General features: G+C 32.2%; 1 protein-coding gene across 4 annotated transcripts in view; it reads left to right on the top strand.

The window, feature by feature from the left end:
* Positions 1–263: 263 nt before the first annotated feature.
* The window catches only part of LOC142235594 (protein rhomboid-like), a 286257-nt gene continuing 271166 nt past the window's right edge, over positions 264–15354 (top strand). Inside the window, exons 1-2 of one of the 4 annotated variants that reach the window (XM_075306855.1) lie at positions 264–357; positions 4691–4989. The gene's annotated coding sequence lies outside the window, so the exon portion shown is untranslated. Of the gene's footprint in view, positions 935–4690; positions 4990–15354 lie in introns of all 4 variants that reach the window. The other 3 variants (XM_075306854.1, XM_075306852.1, XM_075306853.1) reach the window with 3 other exon arrangements.

Here is a 15354-nt window from a genome sequence, read left to right as displayed (position 1 = left end):
AGCTTTGACTGCTGCAAATTCACCTTACTTTTAGCTCACAGCTGTACAACAAACATTTTGCAGACGAAACTAACAACAATACAACAAACCAACAAAGAGAACAAACTTAAAACAACACAACTTGGCAAAAGTACTCCACTAAAAAGGAAAACCAACGCCAGCAAAAACATCAAAAACCGAAAATATGTAGCCAGCGTCGGACACATGGTAAAATCTATAAAAGTATTTGTTCGCCTAAAAAACGAGCTCAGTAGCGAACGGTACTTTGCAAAAAGCGTGTTTATGACAATCAAATGCACTTTGCTCAACAACAAAAAAGGGTTCACATTGGCACTAGCGCACTAGCCCTGAGCACATGTACACACATTCATGCTCATATAATTTCATATAGCAAACTAATACACACATTCTCTCTCTCTCTCTCTCTCTCTCTATCACACTCCGCATGTTACACCTGCATAAATGCTGCAGCTCTACTCGTAAACCGTACGTAAAACAAAGTAGAGAATTGGAAGTAAAAGTGCAAAGGAATAAATAACGTCAGTTTGTCTATCGGCCAACAACACATGGTCATAACGCATAAGCAGCCATCAGAGATGGCTTTCATCCAGTGTTAGTAGAGTAGCATATTGCGAGAGTAAAAAAAAAAACGAAAGCCCTTTATTCGACCAAAATAATAACAAGCGGCATACGCGTAGTGGAAATCGACCATAAACAAAGAAAAAAAAAAGAAACCAACAACAACGTCAATTTATGACAAACGCGAATGATATTTAATATGGGCGAGATCAGAGACTCGATGAAGACAATGTTTTTGTAGTGAATTTATCTCTCGAGTGTTTAAGGCGGCCAAGAACGAAGTCTGTTGTCGCATAAATTTTACCAAATGTGCATCAAGGCAACAAAAACAGCGAAGATAATAAAAAGCTTGCCGGTGTGTTGTTGTTTTGGCAAAACAAAAATAAAAACTTAGTGCTCTTATCTGAGACAGACGGATGCAAACAATTGTCTCAATAATATTTTTTTTCCTTATGCGTTCAATGCGACTCTTGGACGCATCGAAATGGACATCATGTGTGCATATGGTTGAGGATGATTTATTTTAGACATGAATTGTGAACATGTAAAAGTGTGTCTTTAAGACAAAAAAGTCAACAAAGCAAATTTAGAGAAAACAAAAAAAAAATTTTTTTCGAAAAACATCTGTCATTTGCAAAAACACAAAAAAAAACAATAATAAATAATAATACTAATACCAATAAATGCAAAAAAAAAACTTATGAAATTTCGTGTGTTTTGCAGTTTGTTTATATACCACAAAGTGTACCGACTTTTTTTTTTAATTTTTCGATATTTTATTCTTAACCCTAGACAGTCATCATTCGTCAAAATGACGACACGTAATTTCATTTTCGATTTAAAATGCATTTTAGTCTATTGGGAAATGGTAAATTTAAGTTATACTAATTAGACTGTTTTATGAATTTTTGTTTTATACTAATTAAAACCAAATTGAATAAGAAAATAAATTCAAGTTTGGTTCACTTTTTCGCTCACGATGAAAATTATAGCGTCTTGAAATCAGCCGTAGTCAAAATGACGAAGGATGACGTTAATGTACAAAAAATAAGGATGACTGTCCAGGGTTAAAGAAGAATGTGTCCTCTAGTACAGTATGTTGGTGGTTGACGGAGGCGGCGTGATATTAGGTTTTATCTTTTTTTAATGTCGAAATCAATAAACTTCCCATAATACTTTAAATTATTCCTACAAATTACGATGATCAAATGCTAAAGAACATGCGGGGCAGTTGTCGCGGTCCCAAATATCAACTTTTACATTCAAAAGTTTCTAATAATAGCAAAATAAAAAGTTAATTGTTTTATTAGTTTGTATGTACTGAAAATGGGAAAGCACACTTAAAAAAAATATTGATTTAATATGATAATAAGATTATGCAACCTAAATTTTACACAATATTCTTTAAAATACTGACATTTTTATTAAAAGAAATCTTATAGTCTTTGCTTCATTTTTCTTCATTAAATTTACGAAACAGATTTTGGAAACTTTCGTCCCTATGTTAAAGTAGTAGGTCTTTGAAGTAAGGCAAATTTTCCTTAAAGTACAGAAAACGTTTTTAATTTAAAGAAATGGTCTTTAAATCAACGGATATATTGAATCTTTAAATTTGCTTAAAATATTACACATTGAGGATTAGCATCTTTGTTTTTTTTTTGAGTTAAGAAAACCAGTGTGAATAATCTGTTATCATTTGGATTATTAAACTGACATTGGTTTGTACATGACTAGCTTTATGATTATATCACAAAAAAAGAATGAACTTTCGATTAATCAGATCTGCACTCAAAAAAAAGTGAACTCTCTATTTCACTAAAGCCAATTTAACTTTATTTTAGTTCATGGAATGATTATGTTTGGAAAAAGTTTCCTTTACTCTAATAACTTTTTGTGTACGTTAGTTAAATTAACTAAAACCGAGGAAAAAAAATATACTCAAAGGAAGCATAAAGATTAACTAAATTCGTGTCTTCCACAAAATAGTTCAGAATTTCTTTAAATTTGTAAATTTTACCAACAATGCGTCCATCATGAACTTCGTATGTCACTAAAGACATTCTTGCAATTTTGAACTCCAAGTTTTTCCTTCAAACTACAAAATTTTCTTTAACAAGTGAAAAAACTTAGTTTTGAATTTGTCGAAAAATATTTACTTAGTTTTATGACATGAAATACAAATATTCAAAATTTTATAAAATTAATCGATAGTCATCTTCCTGGTGGGTTCACTGTTTTTTCAGTGTGTAAAATATCTTAATTTTGTTCATCCTAGATTTAAAGCCTTATTTTAAAGAAGCCACAGCTTTGGCTGGGAATCGATAGCCAAATCCTTATGGGAAGGTCAACATCCAAGATTTGTGTCCTAAATTTAATGAAAATGTTTTTGAAGCAATGATTAAAAAACTTTCATTTATTTGAAATGTCATAATTTTAAGGAAATTCGTCCTTAATTTTATGTAAAATTTGTGTAGGATAATCTTCCATATAAAGACAATATATTTATCAGTGTATCTAACATGTTTACTTATTTTTTTTAAGTTTTTTATACCCATTATGAATATTACAAGTTTCGCATTTCGTTTGTAACACACCGAAATTGCGATTTCCGACTATATAAAATCTATATAACATATTTCTTATCAAGGAGAAATTCTAAGTCGATCTCACGATGTCCACTTGTCTGTTGTAATTTCACCGTAGCCATCATTAATGGAGCTATTGCTACGATTTTGGCTTAGATTCATTTTTTGCCTGAAAACATCAAATTCGGGCTATACCAGGTCCACGTACACTCAAAAAATAGTTAACCCTATATGGCACTAAAGCCATATAGGGCCTTCTATTTGTATCACCCACAATTCTATTTGTATTAGAGGTGTGCACGTGAGCAATAGTTTACTCACGCTCACGCACACTCACGATTGAAAAATCATACTCACGCACACTCACGCACGATATTTTTTGGTAGGACTCACACTCACGCACACTCACGTACGAAAACGTCGTGACTCACGAAAAATATCGTGACTCACGAATAATTTTATGATTAATTTACCTTACCGAAGTGTCTGAAAACATGAGCATTATTAAAATCAAGAGTGTTATTAAACTCTTAACATCCCAGGTGTCACTAAAATTGTAATTTAATTAAACTCTTAAGCGTTTTATGTTGGTGAGCAGGAATATTTTCATGAGTGTAATTCGTTACTCACGCACACTCACGAAGATATTATTTTCGTGACTCACGCTCACGCACGACAGTTTGGTTTGTTAGTCACGCTCACGCACACTCACGCTGTTGTCATGAGCGTGACTCACGACTCACGAAAATTTTCGTGAGTCACGACAATTTCGTGTCACGTCAACACCTCTAATTTGTATCTTCCACAAAATAGTTCAGAACTTCATCATAACTTCATATGGTACTAAAAACTTTTTGAAATTTTTAAATTCAATTTTTTCCTTCAAACATTTTTTTTTTAATTTGTCAAAAAATATTTGTGAAATCCGCGCGACATCTGAGTTTTTAATACAGTTTAGTTAAAATTTCCTAAAATTAATGTAAGTTTTCTAAAATTAAGCCAAATTGTCCAACGTGGTCGGCGCACTATTTGCTTCACATTATAAATCTAGGTAGACCTGTGTCAAATTTGCTTTATATCGGTCCATATTTTGATATAGCCCCAATATACAGTGTGGCTGATGCCAATTGCAACCAACTTCAGGTTGACATTACTTCTAAACCGCTCACATGATTGCAGACAGTTTTATTAATAAAATTTTTCTTATATACGGTATTGATGCCCTGGGCAGACAAAAATTACAGTCGCAGACCATGGACATTCCGGATCTCTATCCATTACTCGTGTTTTCAACGTAGTTCAAAAAATATTTCTTTATTTTAAAGAAGCCGAATGTTTGGATCGTAGTCAAGTATACTTTTTTGCGAGTGCATCCCTAGAATACATTTTTCAAGAGAACTACATTTTGTTGTTATTTCTTGTTGGCAAAGAATTACATTTTGTGGGTCATTTCTTCTCTTGAAGAAAAAAAAAAAACTATAACGAGAGAAACAACTGCATAAACGAGTTCAACGTTCCTATTTCAGAAGACAAAGCGGCGCTGTAAAACTAAAATAACCAAAAAGAAAAATACGAAATATTAGACCAATTTTTTGCAATTCCTTCCTCTGAAGAGAACATTGAAGTGCCACCAGAGATAGAAGGACAGACATTTGAATATTGCTTTTGATATCAACTGAGAGCTGCAAAGAAACTGCAAGGGAAACAATTCAAAAATTAGATCATTCGCCGTTACAACATTTCTTGCATTCAATGTCAAAGCAAATGCCGTCATCACCATCAACACCAGCCGCCAAAGAATGCGAAGCTCGCAGCAACATTGTTGGTAAGTGTCTACAGTATGATACGTCTAAAATTTGCATATTGAATGCATAAAGTATTGTAAAAAAAATATATATTTCAATTTGAAATTCATTTTTATTTGATGGACTTGTACAGCAAGCAAGGCGACTATAAATATTTAATTCCCAGCAATAATTTTCGAAATTTATTTGTACATGTCATTGAGTTCACAAGAGATTCTGTATGATGGGAAATAGAACAATTGGAGATAATCGCTAATACTGTTTCAAAAAATACATACATATTTTTATTTGCAAAAAAATACTGGATTTTATGTACTACCAGTAAACTAATGATGAACTATTTATTTATTTATAATCATAATAAATTATGAAAATAAACAGGTTCCAATAGGTGCTAACAGCATTGGTTTCGAGCTAAAATGGTGAACTACAAAATATTTAAAGAAAAAAAATTTAGTCAAATGACATTCCAATTTCTTATAAAGCATTTTCTTTCAGGGCAAATGAACCCCAATGTCAAATGAAATTAAACCTTTTACAATTCAAATGAAAAATTTTCATTAAAAAAAAAAAAAAAAAACTTTCACTAGGAGCTTTCATTTGGATTACTTTTTGTTTTATCTGCTAAAATAACTAAAGTTACACGGTTTCAGTTGAAAAGTTTTTATTTCAATTATAAAAGGTAGCATTTGTAGTGTGAACCAGGGCTGTGGAGTCGGAGCCGGAGTCGGAATCTTGGGTCTGAAGATTTTGCTGGAGTCGGAGCCGTAGTCGTAGAAATTTTGCTCGACTCCGACTCCGGCGAACCAAAATTTGAAAAACACTTCATATCGTTGTAACTAAAGAAATCTTTCGACAAATTAGATTCCATTAGGATTTTTAATCGAACAACGAAAAACGAAGTACTGGATTTCAGGCCAATCAAAGTGTATTTATATGGGTGAAATTTCACGCTGATATAAAAAGTGGGTTTTACTGGAATATGGGCTTAATTGATCAATTGTATTGTCCATTTTTAACATATTAAAATATAGATTTTTGACCCTCTTGATAAAGGTATAACTTTAAGGCAATATAGCAGACGAACCTAAAGTTCTTTTCTTTTTTGGCAGGTATGTTCGAAGATGGGTCATACCGGAAAATTTTGTGATATAGCACCTACATATAAACCCAACTTCTGATTTGTTTTAAGAAATTTTTCCCAGTCTAAAATTTTCTTAAGATTTGTCAGAAATTTCGAATTTAGAGTTATTTGAGATCCATAAATAAATGCGGAAATTTCTCAGATTTTGAGATAGCCCTACATAATTACTTAAGAAATCTCCTTATACACCCGATGTCCTTGGAAGCTGTAATTTTAAACTAAACCTCTGCCAACGTGCCATCTGAGCCGGTCTTTTAGGAGAAAGTTTGTTTCATCAAAGCCACTTAAAATTCTTTACATTAAATTAATGGCCTCTAATGCCCATAACTAATAAAACCATTTATAAATCAATGTTTCACCATTTTACTTCTATAGAACCACTCGTTACTGCTATTGCTGTCATCTGTTGTATGGTAGTGGTTATTTGAAATTCCGCCCGTCCTAATTTTTGGCAGTTTAAATTTGTTTTATATAGCCGACACATTATTTTTTTTAACATCTAAACTTTCTATCTGATTAGCCCGACATTTTGATTTTTGTGTATCTTTTTGTTAGTATTTATATTTTATATATATTTAGTTTTTACAAAATGCCTATATAGATTAATTCCAGGATTTTACTTCTTAAACTTCTGGAAGTCTAATTATTTTTTGAAATTTTGTGGTTTTATAAATATATATTCTAGAGATTGTTGTTATACCCATATTTTGATGTTTCTTGTGTCCTATTTTAACTTATTGGCCTGAAATTAAAATTTAGAGTTCTTTACATCCCTAAAATGCTGAGGTTTGTCGTCGAGTCGTATCAAAATTTAAAATTAGAGTTCTTTTGGACATATAAACGCATATGGCATAATAGAGTACTTATATCGGTCTATTTTTGGAACACTACACCTTACACAAATTACAATTGGAATAGTGTTAAAATGAGATTTAGGTACACCACCTGGAGTCGACTCCGGAGTCGGAGTCGAGGCTAATAAGAAATGCTGGAGTCTGAGTCGGAGCCGGCGTCGAGCAAAATTGACTCGACTCCACATCCCTAGTGTAAACGTTATATACGTACAATGAAAATAAGTATATATGGCGGAAAGTTCGTCCAGACCGAACCTTATGTACCTTCCACCATGGATAGCGTACAAAATTGTACTAAAGACTAAAGTTTCTGGTCGATGGCAAGGTAGAGTTTTATTTCATAACATTGTCTTCTAAATTGTAAGTTAGTCTATATGTATTCCATATTAGATATTTTGTTCTTGATCGATTTATATAAAGGAGTCTATAAATAATTATGAACCGATATGAATCAATTTTCGAATGGTAGTTATATGGCCAATTTTCAATCGGATTGAATGAAATTTATTCCTAAATGAGGCTTCAGAAGTCAAATCTTGGTCATCGATTTATTAAGAACCGATATCGACCAATTTATGCACGGTTGTGCGAGGGCATATTCTAACATCATGTACCATCCGGTTGAAATTTGGTACATGATGTATACCAACATAGCGTACCAGGTGTCTTTGCAAAATCTTAAGACTATGGTGGCCAAGGCCAATTTCCAACGAACACTTACTGCAAGTGACAAACTAAACTGAAATAGTTCGTGAAATGAAATGCAGAAAATATAGATGCCTTCACTGAAAAACAGTGAACGCACCAAGAAGAAAACTTTCGGTTAATTTTAGAAAATTTTGAATATTTGTAGAAAATTTTAACTAAACAGTATTACAAACGTTGGCATCACGCCGATGTCATAAAAATAAGTAAATATTTTTCGACAAATTCAAGAAAATTTATTGGACATAACTAAGTTTTTTTCACTTTTTAAAGAAAATTTTGTAATTTGAAGGAAATCTTGGAGTTCAAAATTGCAAGAATGTCTTTAGTGACATACGAATTTTTGGTAAAATTTGCAAATTTAAAGAAATTCTGAACTATTTTGTGGAAGACACGAATATAGTTAATCTTTACTCTAATAATTTTTTAACGTACACAAAAAATTATTAGAGTAAAGGAAACTTTCTCCAAACATAATAATTCCATGAACTAAAATAAACTTAAATTGGCTTTAGGGAAATAGAGAGTTCACTTTTTTTGAGTGTTGGACATACGTTACGAAAGGACACTAGCGATGTAACTCATGTTGCACTGGATTGGAATCCCCAGAGAAGAAGAGGAAGCCCCACATTTTTTAGCGAACTTAGAACAATAGCTAGAGACAGAAAGCAATGGAAAAATTATACAAATAATCTTTGTGAATAGGCTAAGTTTTAGTACATAATGTAATTCAATACCCATAATAACAATAATAAATTAAATGTTATGTAGCTAAATAAATATTCGCTCTCGATTATTTGTATGTATGCTCTATGTTAATAAGTATTGGAGGGATGGTATTCGTATAATTTACAAATTTTAAGAAATTTATTTTATTATTACATCGGTTTTTGACTTTTGATTAATTATTAAATTTAATCAATTAATTGTTTAATGTTGATTTATTATTAACTTTCATAATAAACAGATGTAAACTGGCTCTACATTTTTGTTTATTTGTGCAACAATTGTAATATCCCCGCCGAGGACTAACGATGTTAACGAAATATTGGATAAAAAATTTAATAATTAATCAAAAATTGTAAAAACGAATTTTTATTAAAAGGACCTCAAGCCGAAATAATAATAAAATAAATAAGAAAAACAGAAATAAGCACAAAAGAAAAACTAAGGACATTTTAAGAAATTCTGAACTATTTTGTGGGAGACACGAATTTAGTAAATCTTTATACTTCACTTGTGTATATTTTCCCCTTTTTTAGTTCCTTTAATTCGCTTTTGTTTTGAGTGTAAAGATGGATGACACGACTGTATGACGATTATGACATTAGCAAATGTTATCGGTCAAAGTGTTATGTTTTAATTGTTGAATTGGCCGAACTATTCGGTTGATGCAGTAGCCATCTGATGATACCTCCAACTACAAAAAAGAAAAAAAATTATTTGCAATGAAATCGGTTACTACAAAGTATACAGATCTATGTGTCGACATAAAGCTGCACTAGGCTTGCCAGATCCAATTTGTCAAAAAGCTTGACATTTGCCAAAAAAACTTGATTTTGAAAAAAAACTTGACAAATAAAAACACTCATATTGGATTTAATTACATTTTTTATTTTAGTTTTTTTTTTCACAAAAATTAATAGTACAAAAACAAATATATCATAAAATGTAAAAATAACAGACAATGTAAAGGAAAAAACAAGTATATACGGCCGTAAGTTCGGCCAGGCCGAATCTTATGTACCCTCCACCATGGATTGCGTAGGAACTTCTACTAAAGGCTGTCATCCACAATCGAATTACTTGGGTTGCGATAACACTTGCCGATGGCAAGGTATCGTAAAACTTTTTAACACTGTCTTCTAAATTGTAAGTTAGCCCATACGGGGTATATATTAAACAAAAAAAGGCCGATAAAATACGTATATAATCTAGTTTGACAAAATTTTCTATAGAAATAAAATTTTGACAAAATTTTCTATAGAAATGAAACCTTGACAAAATTTTCTATAGAATTAAAATTTTGCCAAAATTTTCTATAGAAATAAAAATTTGACAAAATTTTCTATAGAAATAAAAACTTGACAAAATTTTCTATAGAAATAAAATGTTGACAAAATTTTCTATGGAAGTAAAATGTTGACAAAATTTTCTATAGCAATACAATTTTGACAAAAATTTCTATAGAAATAAAATGTTGACAAAATTTTGTATAGAAATAAAATTTTGACAAAATTTTGTATAGAAATAAAATGTTGACAAAATTTTCTACAGAAATAATTTTTTTACAAAATTTTCTATAGAAATAAAATTTTGACAAACATTTCTATAGAAATAAACTTTTGACAAAACTTTCTATAGAAATGAAATTTTAACAAAACTTTCTATAGTAATAAAATTTGACAAAATTTTCTATGGAAATAAAGTTTTGGTAGATTACAAAATTTTCTATAGAAATAAAATTTTGACAAAATTTTCTATGGAAATAAAATTTTGACAAACATTTGTATAGAAATAAACTTTTGACAAAACTTTCTATAGAAATGAAATTTTGACAAGACTTTCTATAGTAATAAAATTTGACAAAATTTTCTATGGAAATAAAGTTTTGGTAGATTATTTTTGGCGATATGGACCAATTTTTGTGTAATAAGTCATCGGCTATATATAACTAAGGACCGATATGGACCAATTTTTACATGGCTGTTAGAGGCCATATATTGACAAAATGTACCAAATTTCAACCGTATCGGATGACTTTTGCTCCTCCAAGAGGTTCCGGACGTCAAATCTGGGGACGGTTTATATGGGAACTATATATAATTATGGACCGATATGGACCAATTTTTGCATGGTTGTATACTAACACCATGTACCAAATTTCAACTGGATCGGATGAATTTTGCTCTTCCAAGAGGCTCCGGAGGTCAAATCTGGGGATCGGTTTATATGGGGGCTATATATAATTATGGACCGATATCGACCAATTTTTGCATGGTTATTAGAGGCCATAAACTAACATCAGGTACCAAATTTCAACCGGATCGGATGAATTTTGCCCCTCCAAGAGGCTCCGGAGTTCAAATCTGGGGATCGGTTTATATGGGGGCTATATATAATTATGGACCGATATGGACCAATTTTTGCATGGTTGTTAAAAACCGTATACTAAGACCACGTACTAAATTTCAACCGGATCGGATGAATTTTGCTCCTCCAAGAGGCTCCGGTGGTCAAATCTAGGGATCGGTTTATATGGGAGCTATATATAATTATGGACCGATATGGACCAATTTTTGCATGGTTGTTAGAGGCCGTATACTAACATCAGGTACCAAATTTCCACCGGATCGGATGAATTTTGCCCCTCCAAAAGTCTCCGGAGGTCAAATCTGGGGATCGGTTTATATGGGGGCTATATATAATTATGGACCGATATGGACCAATTTTTGCATGGTTGTTAGAGACCATATACTAACATCAGGTACCAAATTTCAATCGGATCGGATGAATTTTGCCCCTCCCAGAGGCTCCGGAGGTCAAATCTGGGGATCGGTTTATATGGGGGCTATATATAATTATGGACCGATATGGACCAATTTTTGCATGGTTGTTAGAGACCGTATACTAAGACCACGTACCAAATTTCAACCGGATCGGATGAATTTTGCTGCTCCGGGAGGCTCCCTAAGTCAAATTTGGGGATCGGTTTATATGAGGGCTATACGTAAACGTGGTCCGATATGGCCCATTTTCAATACCATCCGACCTACATCAATAACAACTACTTGTGCCAAGTTTCAAGTCGATAGCTTGTTTCGTTCGGAAGTTAGCGTGATTTCCACAGACGGACGGACAGACGGACAGACGGACGGACGGACGGACATGCTTAGATCGACTCAGAATTTCACCACGACCCAGAATATATATACTTTATGGGGTCTTAGAGCAATATTTCGATGTGTTACAAACGGAATGACAAAGTTAATATACCCCCATCCTATGGTGGAGGGTATAAAAAACAATTTAACAATCAACAAGTTAGGAAAGTATAAGGTCAGACGGTGCCGTATATATTATACCCTGCATCACTTTGTAGATTCACATATCCGATACCACATCAAATCCGTCAAATGTGTTGAGTGCTATATATAAAGGTTTATTTCCCATATATGTACATACATTTAAATCTGAATCGATTATATATTAGACTTCTTAGAAAATCTCTGGACTTCCAATATAAATCGGGCAATGGCCTGGGCGGATCACAATGTAGAAAAGTATGGGAAATATTGAGATCTAAATCAATTTTATTCAATTTCGCAAAAGTACCTCTACGATTAATCGGTCGATAGATATTAGAGGCAGGGATCCGGAGCGGAGCAAGCCCTTTTTTTGCCGGAGCGGGAGCGGAGCGGTTTCCAAATGAATAACCGCTCCGCTCGGAATAAAATATTACTTGAATGAAATGTGTAACTTTGAAATTACACTGTGTAGGTAATTTCAAATATAGCTAGTACTTAGCGTAGTGTGAGTAAACGTTTAAAATGTACGATATGTATTTTTGTACGTACGTACATTGGGGAAAACACAATGTGTTTTTTTAGTAATTGTTTTCAAAAACGGCAAATGTCAAAATATATCTCTAGTACACTCAAAAAAAAAAATGAACCCTATATTTCACTAAAGCTGATTTAATTCTCTTTTAGTTCATGGAATTATTACGTTTTAAGAAAGTTTCCATGCCATTAACAATTTTTTGCGTACGTAAGTTTACTTAACTACAGCAGAAGAAAAAATTATACACAATTGAAGTATAAAGATGAACTAAATTCGTGTCTCCCACAAAATAGTTCAGAATTCCTTAATATTTGTAAATTTTACCAATAATGCGTCCATCATGAACTTCGTATGGCACTAAAGACATTTTTGCAATTTTGAACTCCAATTTTTTCCTTCAAACTACGAAATTTTCTTTAATAAGTGAAAAATAATAATTTTGTCTGATAAATCTTCTCAAATTTGTCGAAAATTTTTTACTTGTTTTTGCGTAATCGGAGCGACATCTGCGTTTCTAACACTGTTTAGTTAAAATTTTCTACAATTAATCAAATTTTTCAACAATTAACTAAAATTTTCTTTCCTGGTGGGTTCACTTTTTTTTTCAGTGTATGTGTTGTAAAAGTAACAACAGTACTTTCGATCAATTTCATCCCGTATTACTACAAAGATGTTTGTAATGAACGTCAAATAAATGCAATTAAACGATCTTATTTATATTTAATTTTTTAGTTTTCTACACTGAAAAAAATATTGTCGTGAAGTCAAATATTCCATGTCCTTAGAATAAGAATGCAAATTTTGCTTAACATGGAAGACGCATTTCTCTAAAATAAAGTTTTTTCCTTGTCCAAAAGTCAATAAACTTTTGAATGAAGTTGTAATGTCCTTATAATTAAGTGATTTTACTTAAAAATGTGTATCATAACATGAAAGATAAAATTTTTGAGGTAAGGTCAACGCGACTTTAATAATTAAGAAAAATTCTTTTTTTTTCAGTGTAAGGGCATTCATATTTGCTTTACTATTGTACTATATCCTAGCATTCTCTTATTTCTGATATTAGTTCTCGAAAATTTAATTAAAATTATGGATTGTTTCAATTTTGGTTGAAAAATGTGCGCATATACATTTATTTTAATTTTTTCTCACATTGAAAACTAATGACTTGATTTGTATTATTGCATGTTATCTACTTTTTTTGAGAACGAACATTTCTTAAAAACGCTGTTCGAAAATGTATTTTTACAATAAAGGGGAAAAAAGCGAAATTAGGTAACACTAGATCTGAGTAAGAATATTCGTAGGTATATCACGGACTGATTTCGATGGAGGTTGTTGCAAACATAAACATAAACACACACATTACAAATATAACAAAACCTCTTCTCTACGTCTGTTGCAAAACCAAAAAACTTTCGGAGAGTAGTTACTTCTACTCTGTGTATAGACTTTCAATTCCAATCAGCGTTGCCGTTTTGGTCCGATCGGACCAAAATTGGTCCAAAAGATTTCTAATTTTTAAATTTGGTCCGATGGTCGGACCAAACAGAATTTGGTCCATTTTGGTCCATTTTCATAAATTTGGTTTCTATCACATATTAAATAGTATATGGTGCACCGCATTGTCGGGAGGCCAAATATTTCACATGCTTAAAATACGAATTTTGGTTAGAATAGAAGACGTATTTCTCTGAAATAAAGTTGTTCCCTTGTCTAAAAGTCTCTAAACTTTTCAATGAAGTCTGTTTGTCCTTATAGCTAAGTGATTCGACATAAAAATGTGTATCCTAACATGAATGAAAATTTCGTTTTAATGAAGTCAAAATGGATTTAATATTTCTGAAAAAATCTTCAAAATTAATAAAATGTTTCAACACATTGTTTTAAAGTCATTATACCCTAAACCACATAGTGGTTAGTATAATAAGTTTGATCTGCCAAAAAATGTGCCTACCAGAAATATTGATTTTAGACCCAATAAAATATATACCGATCGACTCAGAATCACCTCCTGAGTCGATCTAGCGCTTGGTGTCCGTCCGTCCGTCTGTCCATGTATTTGTTGTTCACAGGATTCCGGTCGCAATTATTAACCGATTTTGATGAAGTTTGGTACAGGGGGGTTTTTTTTTTTGGGCACAAGGACGAACGCTATTGAATTTGGAAGAAATCCGATCAAATTTAGATATGGCTCCCATATATATGTATTGCTCGATTTCGACAAATGGGGTCACGTTGCACTTTTTTACTAACCGATCGTCGTCACATTTAGCACAAAATAATCTTCTGTATCACCCTTTATGTCTGAAAATTTCATCGAAATCGGTTCAGATTTAGATATAGGTCCCATATATATGTATCGCCCGATTTTGCCAAATAAGGTCATAAAACCCTTATTTATCAACCGATCTTACTCAAAGTTGGCTAAATGTAATCTTCTATAGCACTAACTATATGTGCAAAAAATCATCGAAATCGGTTCAGATTTAGCTATAGCTCCCATATATGTACACCCGATTTTTCTAAATAAAACAAGTAAGGAAAGTCTAAAGTCGGGCGGGGCCGACTATATTTTACCCTGCATCACTTTGTAGATCTAAATTTTCGATACCATATCACATCTGTCAAATGTGTTGGGGGCTATATATAAAGGTTTGTCCCAAATATATACATTTAAATATCACTCGATCTGGACAGAATTTGATAGACTTCTACAAAATCTATAGACTCAAAATTTAAGTCGGCTAATGCACTAGGGTGGAACACAATGTTAGTAAAAAAATATGGGAAACATTTAACTCTGAAGCAATTTTAAGAAAACTTCGAAAAAGTTTATTTATGATTTATCGCTCGATATATATGTATTAGAAGTTTGGGAAAATTAGAGACCTTTTTACAACTTTTCGACTAAGCAGTGGCGATTTTACAAGGAAAATGTTGGTATTTTGACCATTTTTGTCGAAATCAGAAAAACATATATATGGGAGCTATATCTAAATCTGAACAGATTTCAACCAAATTTGGCACGCATAGCTACAATGCTTATTCTACTCCCTGTGCAAAATTTCACCTAAATCGGACCAAAAAATTGGCCTCTGTGGTCATATGAGTGTAAA

The sequence above is a fragment of the Haematobia irritans genome, chromosome 4 (genome assembly GCF_050003625.1).
Source record: "Haematobia irritans isolate KBUSLIRL chromosome 4, ASM5000362v1, whole genome shotgun sequence".
Classification (NCBI taxonomy): Eukaryota; Metazoa; Arthropoda; class Insecta; order Diptera; family Muscidae; genus Haematobia; species Haematobia irritans.
The sequence above is the reverse complement of the archived record's forward strand: the minus strand, read 5'-3'. Positions and strand labels throughout refer to the sequence as shown.